We start from the raw sequence: 19,487 nt of genomic DNA on the forward strand, positions 1-19,487 counted from the left end.
CTGATTTTATATCACCTCTTAATGGTGGAGGTGGGGCAGTAAAGGGTTTTATACTGCTCTCTCATCTTTTAAATTTTAAATTACCTTGTTTGAGTCATATAAAATACTGTGGGCTTTGCAAGTGGAAGAGCTTCAGTTTGTATGATTTCCTTGGTTTAACAGAATTCTAATATTTGAGCTCACCTAGCATCCAATCCTACCTTTTTTCAAGCAGTGCAATGGGGAATAAAAGATGACCTATGTCATCTCTTGCTACATCTTTCCTTTTGCATACTGAGTAGATGGACTTCACTTGAGATACCGAGCTTGCCCCTTAGCAACAGATACCTCTAGGGATTCACATTGGTTTTCATTTTATTATTTTATTATTTTTTTGAAATTTTTAAATATTTATTTAATTATTAATTATTTAATTGTTGGGGATAATTAGTATTGTTACCCTTCTTCCTGTCAGAAGAGAACTGAATGACACATTCTATTAATGATGTTAGTTTCTAGCAAGTCACTTTAACAAAGGAGTACATTCGATTTTTTTCCCTTCTTTTCCAACTTTACTCCCCATCTGGCCCACCACCACCTAACCACCCTTTCTTCTTAGATCACTTATTAAAGGCACGTCCCAAGTTAGTAAAATTCCTCTTAATTCCTCACTTTCCTTCTGCCCCACAATGCCAATATCTAGTGGTGATTGGTGGGGGTGTTCATGGGGTGGGTACATGGTGCTGGACTGATGGAGGAAGACGTCTCTGTGGATTCTTACTGCCTGCTTTTAATTTTTATCTGCTTGTTCTTTTGCTATTATAGTATACTGTACCTTTATTTGTGATATAAAATTTAGCCCTTTCACAAGATTGAATACTGCTAGTTTATATTTGCTATTTTAATTTTTGTGTTTATTTCCTTTAACTGTATGCTGAGGTGGGTTCTGTGAATTTTTATTCAATATTCAATCTTTTCAGCCACCAAATATAATTAACAACTTATGATTTAGGCTACTTATTATGGTAGTGTTAGAAATCATATTAAGATATCTCTCATTTAGGTCTAATGGCAACAATGGCAACCAAAGATGCAATTTCAAAATATGTATCAACAAGTTTATTTATTCTATTTCTTAGCTAATACCCTATTGTTTGAGAGTAAATGCATTATTTCAAATGGAAAACCAACTCAAAGTTCAACATCTTATAATGGCACACCAATTATAAATTATCTGTCTACATAAAGGATAGATAGTTTCTAAGCTCTCTTTGTTGACCAGGAAGTACTTAATCTGTTGTGTTGATGATATTACCAGGTTTGCCTGATCCCTGCCATCAAGGCAGGTGATGTGTGTGAACACACACACACACACACACACACACACACACACACACACACACACACACACACACACACACACACACACACACACACACACACACCCCCTACACATAAACCTCAGCTTTTTCGGACATGACTTTCTAAGAAGTCACTAATAGTCAATTTCTATAATATCTAATGATCTCAGTAGGGTCCTCCATCTCTGAAAAAGTCATTACACATGCCACACTATAGAAATGTTATAAAATAAATTAGCTGCTGTTGACTTACATCCTAGGTTTGTCATTCAAGGAAATAACCTTTGAGAACTGGTGTGGAAGTCCCAGCCATGTCTCTAATAACATTGGAATAATTTTATTTCACCTGAAATGCTTCTACCTGGGGGAAATGTTGCCTTGTTTAGATACCTCTGGTAGAGGGATGAAGGATGCAACTTTCCTAGAAATTCAGAAAATACAAAAGTATGTGTCAAAACAACAAATATCTAAAAACCTATTTCACAATTCAGATAGTCACTTGCAGTACATGTCCTTCAAGCAGATATTTTGTCCATTTCATGTCTGCATTTGGAACATTAACCTTTAGACTACAGTGTCCTTATTCTACTTTCTCCTTTTCTACCTAGGATTAATTTTAATCAGATGGTAATTAAAATAGGTACTGCATAACCAACTTACATTTCTGCAAGTAATTAAAGCTTCTAGATTCATGCCTTTTCCCCTCCCAGTTCTGTTAGAAGCAGTGGCAGATAATTTGTATTTTTCCTTGCAGCACAATTCTTGTAGCAGTAATGGCTCAAATTCTAATAAATCTCTTGCAAATAACTTGTCTGGGCTTTGGAATATAAGAGAGAAATTATCAGGTGTTCATTTGTTCTTCTTTTCTATAAAAATGTATAATTCCCAGTCGCATGCTATCGACTCTAAAAATTATAATTTGTCATTGTTTTATTATGAAATAGTAGGGAGTCATGTCTCAAAAGTTGGGTTACTTGTGAAAACCTAGAACAAAGACAATCAGCATTTTTATTACTTCCATTCTTATTTCTTTTTCACAGTAACTGAGAATGATACAAAGGATTTTGAAAAAAATAATTTCCACATAGAGGGAAAAATAACCTTGGGGAATGTGGTTATATTTCTTGCTCATTTACCATATTCCCATGTTATAAAAACAGACCACTCATTTACCCAGTGAAACAAATAGTTTCTTTATGGAACATTTGCCCATTATCATTAGTTTTAAGATGGACTCTTGAGGAATCTCTACGTGCACATATTACATAACATGCAACATGGGTAAATGGAGCTGGTAAAAGCAAGCAAAGGTTTTCTTTCAGACAGGGTACCATGTACCTGATACTTACTGGTGTTTCATACAGGTTCCATCCTGGAACTGCCTGAATGTCATCGGCAGCCCCAAGCCTGTTGCACTGGGTCACTTGCCAATGGCATGACCAGCAAATAGCAGCCCACCAAAATCTCACTCCTTGGGAAGGGGTTGCCTCCTAGCTATTGCCAGAGTCTCTGGTGAGCAGCTCACTATGCATCTGGTGGTTATGAAATCTCATTTCATTACACTACTAATTTACAGGGAATGGAATTATAAACAAGGTGATTACTGAGCATAATTTATGGTCCATGTAATTATATAGCTGTCAAAGTACTGCTGGCAGCAGAATTGTGCAGAAGAGGGCTGCACTTTTGCTTGGTCTACTGAGCTTGTTAATTGTCCACAGCTGAAAGTATTTTTTTGCACTGCAAAATCAGCAACCTTCAGTTAGGAGAGTCTAGTTAGAGCGGGTTACAATTAACTACCCGACTGGAAATGTTGCCTATTGGCTTTGAAGACCTTCAGGTGCTGGAAAATTAATCCTTCAGCCTCTTGGTCAATGGAGAACACATCCACTTCCCTTGGTGGTTGGGGTGGGTGGAGTTACCTAATGAAATAGTAACAGGTAATAAAATCCAGAGCCACAAATATTACATCTCTACATCTAAATACCTATCTATCTCTACACTCATATTTATATGTGCATAATAAAAGCAATGGTGTTAGAAAGGTAACTTAGGAATGCTATAATGAAAAGTAAGCAGAAACAAATTCTATCTTTGCCATTTCTTGATAAATTAGACCTTTAATTATGGCATTTGAAAGCGTACCCGCTTGACTTCAGAGGGTGATCATGTATGCAGAGTATCAGAAGCAGGTGAAACAACCCAGACTACCTTAACCTGTTGCCAAAACAGGTGAAAAACAAGGCACAGAGCTGACCATTAAACCAAAGGTTTGTTTACCCAGCTACGATCTGATTTGATGGGCTTGTTTCCACCTCCATCACCCTCCCACAGCCTCAGGAGTTGTTCTGCTGTTTTTATTTTGTAGATATTGCCTGGAAAACACAAGGACTTCTTTCATATATTGATACCTGAGTAGCTTGTGCTGCAGTTAATTTGAAAGTTTCGATGGACAGAGTTATGTAAACTATATTGCCTCTATAAATGGGTCTGAATCTCTCTGTAACTTTGATTAATTTTAGTTTCCTCTGCTATAGCCCATGCTGTTTATTGATAATGAGCAGGTGGACCTAGTATTGTTCCCTTGCCATTTTCTGAGTGCTCTTTCTAGGACCAGGTCTATCCCGACTGCTACATGAGAGGTCTTCCTTAATAATAACAAAGGTTGTAGTATAGTTACTATTTTCCTTAGACCAGGGGATAGAGAGCAGAAGCATTTGTTCCGGGGGTTTGACATATATAAATATTAACTCCAACGATAAAAAGTAATTTATTTTATTCTTTTAAGTTAAACACTTTGATAAACTTATTATTTTAGGCAGAATTTTATATACTACCAGTGGGACTCAAATTAATTTTACTTAAAAATTGTTGAGTTCCTACCGTGTACCAGATATATTGTATACTTTCCTAATAAACTATAACATAACATAGTCACTTGATAGCAGAATAGTTAATTATCAGAAAATAATATTGTTGGGAGGAATCTATGAGAAGGGTATAAGAAATATGTCTTTGTCTTGAAATTGATAAGATCATATATTACTAGCAACCAGGTACATTTTTTTAGAAAGCAATTTCTCAATTTTATCAAGGTTATGTGGTCCTTTAGATTTAATTTAAGGAAGTAAGTAGAGATTTATAGCCAGAAAGATACTCATATGCAAAATTCTTTATTAGTAATAAAAGATTAGAAACAACCTAAATTCCATTTCATGGAAGATTGTTTTAGTAAAGTATATGCTATATAATTAAGATATAAGTTGAGATAAAATGAGCTAGATAAACCACTCTGTCTACATTATAATGGTCCCTTAAAATGGAGTAAACTTATGGAACATTGAAAGTAAATGGGAAAAAGAAAAAGTGGATGAGTTAGTTTGGTAGAATTATGCATGGTCTTACTTCAAGAGCACCATCATTTCTAAAAAGTTAATTGTGTAACACATATTACAGAATATTTTAAGACAGAAATGGCCTTCCCATGCAGAATCCATTGAATTCTGAGGTTCTTAAGACCCTGCCTGGCTCATGATAGAAGCCTGATTTCCCGGAGAGGAACCAGACCTCCACATCGTTTGGAAAGATTTAGGAATGGCCAGGATATCCTCAAGACTTGTTTGCTCGGCTGACATCTGCTGCCAGCTCAGAGGCATCCAGGCAAAGACACAGAGAATGTCTGCACTTCCTGAACTGCTTCGTTTGTCAGTAGCAGGGCAGCCGAAAGGGCAGGGTTTGTAAGCGAAATGCATTGGAAGTCAAGTTACAGGGATCCTTTGGTGAAAGGGAGCCAGTCAAAGCCAGCATCATGTCTGAGTTAATAAAGGTTCACGGTGGGGAACCCTATCTAAAGAATGTCCCTTGTCTTTGTGATCTAGGGTTTCTGGAAATTCAGTTTCAGGTTCCCGGGGTTCTAATGCAAGCTGCCCTCCAGGCAGTGTGAGATATTGTACTAGTGGAAAGCAAAAGAAAATAGAGAGCAAAGGAACTTAACTTCCAAGAGAAAACTATGGCCAATAATTTCTTTTGTTCTTAGCTGCTTGCAGAGTCACATTATTTTCAATGGTAATGTATCATATTTTGATATAAAATTTATAACAACGCTCCTACTTCCAGTATCCAAACATGCAAATCTCTGTAAACAGGGTTAGTCTGAAAACAAGAGAAGTTTTTAATTGATGTGACATTGATTACTTTGATCCAAACATACACACTCCTTTTGGTTACTTATCTGAATTCTAATCATATACTAATCCTGCATTCTGCTCCATAGTTATAAACTTCACTGGACATGGAAAAGATGTGTTTTGCCTCTCCCAACTTAGAAACAGTTTTTGCTCTTGAAACCAAGCAACTCAGAGGAGAGCCCATGGCCAACTGTGTGCCCAGTGAGTCAATGAGAACTGATACCTGGCTTTGCAGTCGGGAAAGACAAGCTATTTTATTATAAATGGTGCCGTCCAGGAGAATGGAAAGCTACTGCTCAGAAGCTTGAGTTCTCCAATGGTTTACAGACAAGAGGTTTCACAGAGCAAAAATTGTGCCTGACTATGAGTAAGGTGTTCAGGGTCATGGGCTGTGTTGATTGATCATATTTTATGCAAGCTTTAGCAATCTGATTTATCCACTCTTGGGTATGTGTGACTATGGCCAGGTGGTCTTGAACAGAAAGAGAGGTCTGTAAGACATCTTGGGATTGTGAGTCAGTGACATAGTCTTGACAGCCAACAGAACAGAGCTATACATGTCATGCTTAACGGGCTATATTCTTCTGTTATCTTAAGCAGGGTATACTTTTTGAAGCTCGCTTTACTGGCAGGCCTGCAGGCCCCAAGACATAACTATGTTCCAGTTGCAGCTATTGTTTCCGAACCAAAGCGGGGGTTCTGCTGCCTGCCACCACCAATAGACAAATTCTAGGGACAGGGTGGTGAGAAAGGAACAAGGTTTTTAGTCAATGTTGCACGATCTGGGAGAATGGTAGACTTTTCTCAAAGCCCATTCACTCCAGGAAACCCAGAGGAAAATACAGCAGACCTCAGCCAGACCAAAAGCAAAGGCAGCATCCAGACTTCCTTCTCCCATTGAAAGTACTGCCCTTTGGGAACCGCAGGCAGCCACTGAGTGGCCGCCGAGTCAGCTCGTCTGTTTCCCCAGCCACCGTCAGTCCTCAGGCTCCCTCCTGGAGCCCATGTGTGGGGCCAATGCCACCACCAGCTATGCGGCTTCCAGAGCCAGACGGTCTCACGAACACACCAGTCAGTACATTCGCAAGGTGGGTCAGTGCATCCCTTCCTTCCCTTGCTGCCATTCTGACCTCTGTGGCACATGTGCCTGCCTTGCCCTGGTCCCATCCCCAGTCAGGTACTAGAAGGGGGTAGGAGGACTTTGTTGCCTATCCAAGGATCTTGCTAGCCTTCTGTGTGCTCACTGTAATACTTCCTCCTGTTCCACCTCGCCCAGGGGCAGGGATATGCCACCAGGTGCAAGCCACTATTCCCCAGCGGGTGGAGCATGCATGCGGCAGAGCTTGGTTATCTGGCCGCTGTGGGCAGTTTAGGATGTCCTCCAGCATCCCCTCAGTTCGCTGCCCTCCACCTGCTCCCAGCAGTCTGGCCAGGCTAACAGTAACACTATGACTCTTAAGAAAGGCTAATTTAATAATTTAAACTAAAAGTTAAATTCTAATATATCAAGCATGTTATGTTTGGCTCAGCTCCTCTCTCCTACCTTCTCTGCCACCTCATAGACACTTGCAAACACTTCTCCATTCTTGGCAAGATTGCAGATGCAACCTCCTTAGCGTTTTTTTCAGTGCCATAGGCTTTCCAAAAATGGAGGTTCTAACCGGCAGGGGTGGAGGGTGTTTCCTTTAACCTCTCATGCTGCAAACAGAAACATGCAAGCCAAAACATAATCAAATTACCCCACTTTTCCCACTTAGGCAGAAAAGAATTGAGAGCAAAAATAGCTGAAGTCACATCACCAGACTTGTCCTATGAAAAACAAAATCTTCATCTGTATCTCGTCTGCATGATATCTCTCTCTCCTTCCATGGCTCTCATGAGGAAAGATTGCTTTTAATTTCCTTTATGTGAGGGATACAAATATGTATTCACATAAGGCAAGTAAAGTTTATTTTGTTCGTTTTTCAGTTTTTTACATCTGCACCTTGTATCTGGGCTCAATCGTAGGCTTTGGGGGAAATAGCCACTCTTGCCTTCTCTTTTCCCCAAAACGTGGTTATTTATGGAACATTATGTCATTATACCTCATAGACCTCTTCCTCCCTCCAGTTTATGTGAATGACACATCAGGTAGTATTTCAAAATATGCTCCCATATTTTAGGTTGGAAAGGGTGATTTGCCTCTCAGCTCTGATTTTATCTTCCCCTAATGTGGTTGCTGTAAACCTTTTTGATTGCTTTCTTTCACATTTCCTGAGGGGGACTGGTAAAATCCTTTTTAACAAGGGGTATTCGTCTGAGTATGCAGAGAATTTTAATTGAGCAGTTTTTGCCACCCTATTCCAGTAAACAATGTGAAAGTCTCAGCTGCTAAGAAAGGGTATTTAATCCTAGGCATGCTTTTTATAGCAATCTAATGGAATGCATTCAATTCAGTAACCAAGTAAACGGTGAAATAAATGATTTGGGCAAAGCAAGGCCCCCAAAGGAAGAAAACCATTCACCAGGGACCCTGCTCAACAGGAAAGTGGGCTTTGCACATGCCTTTCTGATACATATTGATACTTTTAATCTCCCTTCACTCCAGGCTAATTGGCAGTGATCCCTGCATGTGTCTCATGTCATGGGAAGGAATATGAGTATTTATCACCTTATTTCTAAAAAAAAAAAAAAAAATGCATAATTATTCTAATTTTTATTTTCATCCTTATTTCCCCTTTATTAAAAAAAAAAAGATTTCTTCCTCTGGTGTTTATCTTATTAAACACAATGTTGAATTATTTCCATCTGCCAGGTTGGGGAAATTGCCTAGTAGTGTGGAGACCAAGTCAGAAACCAACATGATGAGTTATTTATTAGCTCTGGCCCTCTGGTTCCTTTACCCTGGTGGAGGATGTGGAGATAGTTATTCATTGCTTATTTGTAATCTTTTTATTTAAAGAGAAAGGAAATGCTCATATTTCTGCATGGAAAAGAAATACCGAAATGCCACTAGGAATACCCATGCTCAGGTCCAAACCCTGAAACTGGTTGTAATGGATGGAGATATCCACTGCAGGGAGAACACAGAGTGGGGGATTTATAACTGAGCATCACCGCCGTTAGGCACGTCTGTGGAAATACTGCTCCTGGAAGAGGGAACTCAGATAAAGTGGCAATGAGCTGGAAACATGTGACCGATGACCAGTACTACACACAGTCTGTCAGCTTAGTCAGGAAGAGAAGATATAATGGCATGAACAACATCAACAACAATAACAAAAAGAGTGAGAAAAATTAAGGAATTACCACTATACAAGAAGAATGTGACTAAGAAGTAACTTTCTTCTGTCCTGGTATCCTTCAGGGAAGTCCTGATGTGACAGGATGGGATGAGGATATCATGATTTCCAAAGCACAAATAAAATGGTGATGAGTATGCCCTTTAATGCTTTGTAATAACTAAAATGAAGGCAAATAGCCAGGTATGCTTCATATTGCCTCAGCATTTAGGGTAATTCTTTAAAAAGGAAGTAAAATGATAGAATACTGCAAAAATTACAATATTACTCTGATATTTCTGTATTTTTCACTGTTGACTCTAGACAGACTTTGACACAGCCAGTTATTACATTTCATTATGTATTTTCAAAATGCCAGTTCGTACTTCAATTTACGTTGTCCCATCCCATTCTGTGGCTAATGGATTTTCTTCTGACTTATGAATATGTAGCAGCAATGCCACATCCAGTAAAATTTTTGGCAAAGCTGAATAATCTTTCTCCAGTATTTTCTTCATTTCTCATTATTAACCGAGACTCACTCTCGCCCATCACATCATCTCAGTGCTCTGTAAATAACCTCATACAACATCTCACTTCTGTGCCTTTATTACTGCCATCCTGTCAGCTGACTTGCCTCTTTCTCTTTCGGCATTTAACATTCTTGTTATGATGCTAAATCCTATTTAAATTCTTCCTTTAGTAACGTATTCCATCAAACTTCACAAACAAACATTGACATAGGGTCGCATATTTTAGCTGAATGTCTTATTCTTACTCAGGTTTCCCCACTCGACAACATTCTTCACAGTAAGAACTTTGACTTTTGTTTCATCGGTATTTCAGGAGATAAGACAATGAGAGTATAGTGGATGTAAGAAAAGGCTTTTAGTACAATATGAGAACATTGTGGAGTCAAAAATCCTTATTTCACTGATGAGCAAACCGAAGTTCAAAATTTGAAGAGACTTAATGATGTTATTTAAGGCAGATGTGAAAGCCGAGAGTCAATCGTGAACCTTGACTCCAAGTCCAATGTGCTTTGTGTTAGCCCTGCCTGCCTCAAAACTTCTGCTTAAGAGGTATACACATTTTGATCGAGAGACTTGATAATCTGGCTGTTGTGAAGAGCACAGCGCAACAGCATTGCTAAGTCAAGTCCTTTATATATGTTGCCTATTGCTGTGTACCAAATTACCCTGAAACATGGTGGCTTTAAAAAACAGTAAGCATGAATCACATATCTGGGCACAGCTTAACGGGTCACCTCCGTCTCAAAGTCTCTCAGACAGTCTCATGCTAAGCTCACAATGACGTACATACGGCATTTTCCCTTTCTGTCTCTGGATCCCTCGTGTGCGCGGGAACTCTGTGATGTAGTTGGGCTTCCCGTGCCTGGGGAGTTAAATTTGATTTTCTCTCGTCAATCTGTCTCATTGATTTGATTCCTCAGCCAGCCAAAAGGAACCGGAGGGAGGAAGGATTTTTCCCTTTCTCCACAGCATTATCTGGGTAAGCCATAACACGGAATTTGAGAATTAAAATCTGGGGGTTTGCTTTTTAGGGATGTCTTCTAGTGCTTACGTCTTTGTATGGAAAGATCATTTTGCATTGACATCTGTTCATTCATCCAATCATTGAACAAAATACCTGTGTCCTAGGTTCTGGGGAAAACAGTGGGAAACAAAGACAAACAGATACTCTTGTCAGAAGCCTGATAGAAACATAAACACAGAAGTGAAAGAATAAACACAGTATAATAAATCTTAAAAAGGAAACAACAAAGGGTCTGAGAGAGAATGAATGTGGCTGTCTGCCTGTTTGAGACTCTGGCACGGTACACCTGTAATACCGTGATACGAGGTTAGGTAGGAAACACATGTGTGGTTGAGGTTATGTAGTTTTCCAGGCTATGTAAATTAGTTTGAATTTTATCTGAGAGCAATAGGAAGTCATTCTCCAGTTTCAGGTAGGGAGTAATATGATTTATATGAAGTTCACTCTTGCTCATATGTGAAGGATGAATTGAAGGGGCAAGAATAGAAATGGAGACATGAAGATGGCCTGATCCAGATGGTAGCAAAAGTGGAGAGCCGTGAGTGGGTGGATGCTAAATATATTTGGAAGAGTACTGGGGCCTGAATTAGATGTGAGGAGTCAGGGATAGCTGTGCTTCTCTGTGTGGTAACTGGGTGGATGGTTGTGCCAAGCACCGGGAGAGGGAGGGTTTGGGGAGGACTGGATGTGTTACCAGAAGAGGAAGAGGGATGAGGCTGGGTTAAAAAGAACATGTTAAATTTGAGATGCTTGGGAATCGTCCAGGTGGTACTTTATTAGGAATACTAATCTAGAGCTCAGGACCGGAAGTACAAATCCATGCTAGTATTTTAAACTATGGAACCAGATAAGTCACTTGGAGAAACCTGGCAATGGGTCAGGTCAGGTAAATGAGAGCCAGCAAAGGACACTGATAAATGAGTGTTTGAAGAAAGAATGATCAGATAATCCAACACTAATAAAAAGTGGTTACAGCTACACAGATGAGGCAGAGGGGTGAGCGAGGTTTGTCATTTTTTTTAGGGGGCTGGGTATCAAGCATGTGATTTACTCAGAATTCTTTTAAGAAATGTTCAGCTCTGTCAGATGCTGCTCTGTGGTCTAGAGGACAGAATAAAGTCCAGTAAAGTTGAATTGGTGGATCTGACTGACCTCTTCTTTCCTCATTTTTGAGTCTGTTTCCTTCCAGAAACTTTGAAGTCTCCACATTGCAAAAGCTGTGTAATCAGGAGAGCATACAAGGTTCTCCTGCCCCTTGTAAGTTTTTAAGATCTAATTTTTAGGAGATTTTAGCGCTGCTTCTGTGGGTAGAGGAATTTCTTCAGTTTATACTAATTACAGATATCGCTAGAATCTCTGTACCTGCAAAACTCTATAATTTTTATAAATTTAAGTATCTGAATCAATCAGTAACCTTAGTAGCTGTTGGGAGGTGAAACATGCCCGCAGGCTCCCACCTCAAAGGCTTTGTACTTCTTTTCCTCTTTCCCTACAGTGCTCTTCCCCGTGTTTTTCCGTGGCTTTTCTCTAATGTTAAGTTCTCAGAGAAAGCTTCTTTTACCCACCTTGTGAAAAATTGTGCACGATCCACACGCATATACACACTCCCAAATTTCCTTACTTTTCACTGTAGCAGTTATCACTATTGAGTATTTTGCTGTGTAACAACTTAGCTCCAGAATTTCGATTTCGTGATTTAAAAATTCATTTGATATTTCTCGTGATTCTGTGAGTTAGGTTGGGCAGTCCTGGTCCGGGCTAGCGTGGCTCTTTAGCTAGGCCGGTCTTGGCTGGGATGCCTTTGCTCCACATGGTCCCCTCTGCCTCAGCAGGTTAGCCGGGGCCTTTTTCACACGGGCCGGGGGTTCCAAAGAGCAGTCAGAGAAAACAGACAGGTCCCAGGGCAAGTGCTTTTCAAGCCTGTGCGCACAGAGCTGACTTCAGCGGAAGCTGATCAGCCATCTGTGACCACCCCCCCCTCCCCCCACCGTGCGCACAGGAACTCTGTGCTGTGCTTCTGGCCCCGAAGCTCCGGGGTATGTCTCCTACCGGCTCAGGCGCCAGAGCCTCTCAGCACCTGGTGGTTCCCCTTCCCATAGGTTAGTGTACTTCATGCTTCACCAATATGGGGAACAGTTTAGGCTGGAAATGTATACCCTCATAACCTACTAAGCCATTTTTGGGAGATTTATTGAGATTTTGAACACTTAAATTCTATCCTAACTTGGAGTTTTAATTTGTTGAATTCCCCAAGACTTAGAAAGTTCAAAAAGATTCAGAGAATTTATCTCATATGTTCTCATTCAAATAATGCATCTTCTGAGAACACATTCTTGAACTGCCACAAGCATGTGTTAGATACTGTCTGACTCTGAGTCAGATGATCTGATAGTCACTCTGATATTGCGCGTGGTGTTTGAGTTTTCTTTGGCTTTATGCTGTATCAAAGCCTCACTAGTCAAGATATGTTACTCTTCACTTATTTATTAAGTTTCCAGGAATAAATTGCAATTTCTTAATCTTAATAATTTTAGGAAAATCTACAGCTATTTTGGAGTAGTCTATGACCGAATTTACTAAATAATCCAGTTAAGGATACACACTTCTGAAAGCAAGAAAGGTATACTAATCAAGTTGGCTGCCTTATATGCTTTATATGGGAAAATCTGTTTTATTAGTTTTTTTGTATGTGAGAAAGTGGGATCATTTGGATAGATTATTTTCTGAAGTGGAAGTGTGCTCATTTTATTTTGCAACACAGTGGCTAAGAAAATTAGAATCAGTGGTTTCACTCATCTTACTTGCTTTTCCTTTTCATCTTGTTAAATTCCCCAGTAGCTCTTCTATTACTCAGGGAGTTGCTGTTTTCATTTTCTCCTTAAATGTTTCTGTGTTTCTTTGAAGAACTCACAATAATTTAGTTTCACAGTGTTTTTGCATTACAAATGCAGCTAATGTTTAAAATGAATGGATTATTATAGTCTTAGCACCGATGTACAGCCTACAAAGAACCTTTGTGAGCTGATTTTAGCAGTATTTTCTAAGGACTTCTGCCAGAAACAAACAAAAAAACCCATATATCTTAAGGTCAACCTTTTATTTTGAATGCTTCAGCTGTGTTTAAAATCTGCAAGTTTACAGCCTTTTAAAGCATTTCTTGTATCTAGATATGTCTTCACAATGAAAATTATATTGGATGTTTGAATTATGCTTTCCTGTTTCTACCTTCTCATCTCATCCACAGACCTATAGAGTTTATTTCAACAACTTAATTCTCAATACATGCTGTTAAAATTGATATTACAACACTTCCACTGCACAGTAAGCTCCGTTGGATATCAGGAAGATATTCTAGGTTCCTGTTTGAGGAGAGTTCAGTCCTTTTGGATTTATTCCCACACACTATTCCATCATAGATTTCCAAAATTTATGCTTCTGCGTTCCACCGTGAAAAGTGGCTCTCCTTAAAAATTAGTACTTCCTCTTACCCTACCTAGCTGCATAGGTAGGCTAGAGCCCTTTACTCCATAATGATTTTTAACAAATTGTCCTTTTAGTACTTTTCAAAATGTTTAGATTGATGATAATTCATTTTTGTTATCCAACATAACAAAGTAAGATTTTTCTGATTCTTTGGCTGCTTCTCTGGAAACCAGTTTTGCAAGTTCATGTGTAGTATGTGGAAAACAAGTGTCTGTAAGTGACTACTCAGGGAAGAATTCACTATGATTATTTTGGGAAATTGTGACATTCGTGAAATGGGCTTGGAGAAACTAACATTAAGTGCCTGCTGTGTACCTGTCACTGTGCATGACAGTTATCTATAATTTCTCTTGAAGTAGAGAGACTAAATTACTGAGAATACTCCAAACCAACACACACACAAAAATTAAAGATGACATGAATATAGAAATGGGGATATTTTACAAATGAACTCAAATGCAAAGGCTTAAATTAGTTACTCAAGTCGTGCAGCTAATAAATACATGATGCTGGAAGGATTCTTTTAGCTCCAGTAAATAAAGCAACTTTCAGTTAAGGAGAATAGAATTAGAATAGGGTAGAATGCATTCGGCCTAGGGTGTGGAATACAGACAGGTGACATACCAAGTCCAAGGGCTGCTTGCTCTGATATGACCTGAAGTCCATCAAGATGTATTGGCAGCTTTGGGGAACCAAGTTTTTCTGTTCCCCTATAAAATTGGTCCTTTTATGATGTTGAAAATGATAATGAGTAAGATTAACAGGGTATGTTAATGCTAGCCTGAGTAGTCACTGTTGTGATTTGAAGACACGGGCTGCAAAATACTTAGGGTATATCTGGGATAAAAGACGGTCTGGCTTACGCAGTTTAGTCCACTCAGGGCATCTGGATCTTGGTATAGATGCCACATTTTAGTGTCTGCTTCTCAGCTTTTTAGCTTGTAAATTTGAAGTAGTAAGTGTATATCTGAATGGACACCAGAGGGTGGAATTATTCTAACCAAGTTCACAAACCAGAATACCAATTTATTACTATTACCAAGAAAAATATTACTGTACTGTGATCTGGTTCCCCTTGTTTATACTAATCAGTGTTGGATTAGTCTGCTAGGGCTACCATAACAATGCCATAGACTAGTTGACTTAAACAACAGACATTTATTTTCTCCCCGTTTCAGAGTCTGGACATATGAAATTGGGGAGCTGACAGGGTTGGGTTCTGATGAGGCCTCTCTTTCTGGCTTGCAGACAGCTGCTTTCTTGTGTCCTCACATGGACTTTCCTCTATGTGCTTGCAGAGAGAGAGGTGTCTGGTGTCTCTTTTCATCTTCTGGTGACACTGGTTCTATTGGATTAGGGCCCCACCCTTACGATCTCATTTAACCTTAACTACTCCAACTACAAATAAAGTAAACACATTGTTCAGGTAAAGATATGGTAGTACTGCCATGTTGTGTCTGTATGCAGTTTTATTTAGTCACGGGTGCAAAGCAGAATTATGTACAGTAGTCCCTCTCTATATGGCTGTTCACTTATCGTGGCCTCACTGTATTGCAGGATTTTTAAGAATATTATATTTATCGTGGATTTTTCACTGTATTGTGGGATTTTGCGGTACTGTATACATATGTTGTTAAAGTTATGTAGGTTTAAGAGTATAGAATGTGTTTAAGAACATAAGTAGTGTTTATAAAAGTGTGGAAAAGGTTAATAAGGGAGTGGGAAAGGTTAATAAGGGACTGGGAAAGCTTTATAGTGTGTGGGAAGGGTTTATAAAGCCTTAAAATATATATAAATACTAAAATAAGTGTAAGGTTCCTACTTCGTGGATTTTCACCTGTCACGGGGGGATCTAGAATGTAATGCCCGTGATAAGTGAGGGAATACTGTAATGTATCACTGGATTTTATTTTGCTTTATTAGCTCCTCAAGAGTTATTGATCTATGAAATGGCAGAGAATGGAAAAAATTGTGACCAGAGACGTGTAGCAATGAACAAGGAACAATATAATGGAAAATTCACAGGTAAAGTATGGCAGTTTGGAGGGAGAAGATCTATGGGTTTAAATTATATGCTTTTCACTGGAATAAAATAGAAATATATCTATTATTTGTTATTTTTATAGTAAAATAATATTCTATGTAATAATACAAGGTTCTTATATAAGATTAATTATATTTTGTTTACTCTTCAGAGTAAATTAAATTATGAGTCCGGGCCTATAAGGTGATTTTTTTTCACAGTGATAGTCGAGGCAGCCTGGCCACCGTCACATTTAGTATTCTAGGTACAAGATTATTATTGTTAATTTTATTGTATGAAAAGTATTTGGTGCCCAATTTCATGATGCTATTTTGTAACTTTAGAGATAGATTATAAATTTACTTATTACAGGAACCCTAAATTATATAATTATCAAAAAAGTCAGAATATGATTATTGTGGATTTATTTCAAAATCTTGAGACAAATTTATATTTTAACCAAATTTGAAATTTGTGGGGTAAATTGCAGTATGTTTGACTCTTATTCATACATATACCCTGAAAATTACAGAATTTATTTATATAGATGATTTAACAAAAATCTTTCCTTTGTATATTAAAGGAAAATGAAAGGTTTTCCTTTTCTGTTCATTGTAATGGATTTCCTTTTAACTTCTAGATTGTTTAGCATCTCAAACACATCACAAATTACACTCCAGTATGGTAATATTATTATAGCAGATATTTTCTTCTATTGGAAGAGGTGTAAGCTATCTGAAACAGTTGCCATATGTTTGCTTTGATCACTGAATGGCCTTGCAGAACACATTTTGTAGCACTGATCTGACTTCTGGGTTACTTTGCCAATAAATTTTACATTGTTTCACTAGGCGTTTCAGGATTAAGAGATAGACATCGTATATGTCACGGTCTCTCCCATTAGTAGCTTTTACATGTTTTTTTGTCTTTTCAACTAGCACATTTATATATGCTCCCCCTACTGCCTCACCCCCAGAAATTTAAAATTAATGTTTCTATGACATACTCTTCTTTACTACAGTTTTTATTTTTTACTAAATATTTGCCAGAGGTTGTGCTATAACTGTACATGAAGACCTTGTTCTTTATTCAGGATGCTTAGTACTCCATTGTATGAGTATACCATACTAGAATCATCCCTCTGTCCTCTGTTGATAACATTTCAGTTGTTTATAATCTTTTGCTAGGACAAATAATGCCTCATTGAATAAGCTTGTACAAAACTTATTTCTCCTTACACCTAATCATTCTTAAAAATAGAATTATTGGATTACAGGGTACAGTAGGTCCCCTTATTTATGGGGGAAACATTCCAAGAGGATGCCTGAAACCATGGATAGTACCAAACCCTAAATATGCTGTTTTTCTTTCATGCATTCATATGCTTTATGGCTTCTCTTTGGCGTATCCGAATTATCAGCATCACTAGTCTTGTGCTTTGAAGCTATTATCAAGTTAAATAAGAATTACTTGAACACCAGCACTGTGGTAACTGCAGTAGTCCATCTGGTGACCGAGACAGCTACGAAGTGACTAGTGAGCAGGTAGCAGAGACAGCACGGTCAGCGCCAGATTTCATCGCATTACTCACAACAGTGCGCAATTTAAAACCTATGAATTGCTGATCTCTGGAATCAGACCAAGGCTGACCATGGGTACTGAAAGTGGAACCATGTATAAGGTGGGGCTACTCTATGTGTATTGCAATTTTGATAGATGATGACAATAATAACTAACCTTAATTGTGCCCTTAACTAAGGGTCAAACTTCTGAGAGCTTTACTATATGAATTAATTTAATCTTTATCATGACCCTATAAAGTAAGTACTATTTTCGTCTTCATTTCAGAGAGAGATAACTGAGGCATAGACAGGTTAACCAACTTGCCCAAGGTCACAGGACTAGTTAAGCGCCAAGACCAGGATTTGGAACGAAGTAATTTGCCTTCACATTTTGAGCTCTAAATCACTTTGCTCTACGATATAAGCTAAATTGCACTCCGTAGAGGTGGGATAATGTAGTATTCCAGTAATGTACAAAAGAGAAACTTGTGTCCTAACAGTAAGATAATTGCATAAAAAATGTTAAGAGTTGTCCTAGTGTGAACCACATTGTTTTTTTGAGGTTCATATGCCGTCATTCAAATGTGGGATGGGAAAGTAGACGAATTATGAAAGTGATTGGAAAAAGCGAGCATTTTGTTTTAATTTCCGCACTAATGTTTTTCAGATCCCTCTTCAATGAATGAAAAGAAGAAGAGGGATCGGGAAGAAAGGCAGAATATTGTCCTGTGGAGACAGCCACTCATTACCTTGCAGTATTTTTCTCTGGAAATCCTAGTAATCTTGAAGGATGGACCTCAAAGTAAAGAGTCTTCCATAATCTTTTATATAACTCTTATTTACTAATTTTAGAAATCTTCAGCAAGCTCCTACTCCCTGCCACCTGCTTTATGAAATGGATTGAATTTAGAATGTTATGGGAATATATTTATTTTCCTTTCCTATAGTTTGCAGAAAAATAGGTTAAGGGAACATACTATTGACAGTTGACCGCTATCTCATGTTGAATCTTTTATGCAAAACAGAATACTGAAAGCGAGATTTTTTTTCTGGCTTTGCTTTAAGGAGGAAGACCTGTGTATATTGAATACACTGATTCTTTAGTAGGACAAGGTTCAGGATACGTGGCACTGTTACTGACAGTTTGAGCCAATGAGAAAAGACTGCCAAGAAAATGTGTTCTATCTTGAATTTAGTACTTGTAAGCCCTATTTCAGACATCATAAAGAGGAAGTGAAACTTTTACTTGCCTTATCATTTTTGGCTTGCCTTTCCAAGTTATTACCTATAATATCTTGCATTTTTATTATACTTACAATTAATAAAACATTTTGTAACATTTTTCAGTTCATTTGATCTTTAAAGCAACTCCATAAAGAAGCTAAAACAAGTATATGATTATCATGATTTTTAAAACAAGAAACAGAATCAGACTGGTTAAGTGTCTTACTCCAAGTGCAGTATTTAAGGAACTTGGGATTCTGACCCAAGTCTTCTGACTTGAAGGCCAGTGCTCTCCAGTGTATTACAGTGCTTCTCCTAATTAGAAGTTTGGTGTAAATAAGATTAGTCTTTGGATAAGGGAATAAAATTGAGTTCTGTACCCATGTATCTTCCCTGGACCCCTTCTATACCCCAAGAGACCATAGTGATTAAGGACAAAAGAGCTCATCCCAGAAAGAACTGATCCTGTAGCTGAGCTAAAAAAACCGAACTGCTTTGACAGGATATTGTTTTTGAGAATGATGAATCCTGAAAATGAAACTGAGCTATTTCATTAATTTTTTAAAATATGTTTTTAAGATTATGGCATCGTCAAAACACTGTGGTGTCTTGTTTACTGCTGCTCGCTGTGCTTATAGCTACGTATTATGTCAAAGGAGCACATCAGCAGGTAAGAGGTTCAGTAACTGCGTTTCTGTTCTTTTACCTTTCCGCATCCCAGCTTCAAAATGGGACTCCTGCGGATGTCATAGGGTTTCTACTCTTAATGTTTTTAGGCTTGATTTTGCTTTTTAAATTTATCTGAAAGTATTATTCCATAGATGTATTGAACGTTCCACATTGGCACACAA

The 19,487-nt window shown here is 38.3% G+C and overlaps 1 long non-coding RNA gene across 1 annotated transcript in view; it reads left to right on the forward strand.

Annotated features, from left to right (window-relative positions):
• The window catches only part of LOC149998718 (uncharacterized), a 67,240-nt gene extending 47,958 nt beyond the window's left edge, over window positions 1-19,282 (forward strand). Inside the window, exons 3-5 of the long non-coding RNA XR_016514039.1 lie at window positions 15,751-15,852; window positions 18,080-18,214; window positions 19,216-19,282. This is a non-coding gene — a long non-coding RNA (uncharacterized LOC149998718). The remainder of the gene's footprint in view (window positions 1-15,750; window positions 15,853-18,079; window positions 18,215-19,215) is intronic.
• Window positions 19,283-19,487: the final 205 nt, after the last annotated feature.

The sequence above is a fragment of the Furipterus horrens genome, unplaced genomic scaffold (genome assembly GCF_987537825.1).
Source record: "Furipterus horrens unplaced genomic scaffold, mFurHor1.1.pri manual_scaffold_11, whole genome shotgun sequence".
NCBI lineage: Eukaryota > Metazoa > Chordata > Mammalia > Chiroptera > Furipteridae > Furipterus > Furipterus horrens.